Raw genomic sequence first — 1,137 nt, 5'->3', positions numbered from 1 at the left:
AAATAAAAATCTATATAAAATATAAATAAAATAAAAAGTAAAGAAAACGGTTCTTTATATATATATATATTCTCTTTATTTATATTTATATAAATATTAATTTTTTATTTAAACAGTTGTATTTTTATTTTTGCATTACAGTAATGTGAGTTTATCATGATGAAAATAATGTCTGAGTCAAAAAATCGTCTTTAAAAACAAATATAATTTTATTAATGCTACATTTATTATATATTTGTTATTACTATGATTTCGAGGTGAACTATGACCCGGACAGGTTCGTGAGATTCATATCTGTGTGGGGTTCTTGAGTTTTATGGTTCTGTAGAAATGTTCTTGATGATTTATTTCTTTACAGGTTCTTCAAGTGTTTTGGTTTCTGGTTTGTTTCAGGCACCAGAACAGATTTTCTGAGGCCTCTTCTGTAAAACCTTTCTGGTTTCTAAGAGGAATCTGTAGTTTTCCAGAGTGTTTTGGTTCTCCGGCTCACGGTGTCAGTCGAGTTCAGTCTCACAGAATGCTTTATGGAGCCGTCTCTGCTCACTGAAGCTCGTCTTTGTGTTCGCTCTCGCTCCGGTCGCTTCGTTTGAGCGAGAGGTGGAGATCTGAGCCCTGCTTGTGTTTTTTATTTTTATTTTTTTGGTGATTTTTATTTTATTCACATTAAATTCTGGATATTTTTATGAAAATTAGCATATTTTTAGAAAGACAATTTCTGCATATTTATATTTTAAACATGATGATCCATCAGGACCTAGGTCACTGAGTGTCTCTGATACCATCTGGTGGGGAAAAATGACATACAATTGCATTTTATGATTACAGCCACTAGAGGGGCCTATTGAATCCTATGGAGATTCTTCAATGAGCCAAACAAGTGAAATCTTTAAAACTACAACTAGAGGCTTTATTAAGCTTTCAGATATATCTCAAGGCTTTCAGATATATATCAAAACATAAAAAAAAACTATATTTTGTAAAAAAAAAAAAAAAGAAATTTATACTGAATTTTAATCCAAACACATGCATATTCATACAATTTCATAAATATGTAATAAATATAAAAGATACATTTAAAAATATAAATATGATATAAACTCATTGGTCTCCACCCCATCACTCAAATTTAACTGTGTT

Source organism: Sinocyclocheilus anshuiensis, unplaced genomic scaffold, assembly GCF_001515605.1.
Source record: "Sinocyclocheilus anshuiensis isolate Anshui unplaced genomic scaffold, SAMN03320099.WGS_v1.1 scaffold1994, whole genome shotgun sequence".
In the NCBI taxonomy this organism is placed as follows: domain Eukaryota; kingdom Metazoa; phylum Chordata; class Actinopteri; order Cypriniformes; family Cyprinidae; genus Sinocyclocheilus; species Sinocyclocheilus anshuiensis.
The sequence above is the reverse complement of the archived record's forward strand: the minus strand, read 5'-3'. Positions refer to the sequence as shown.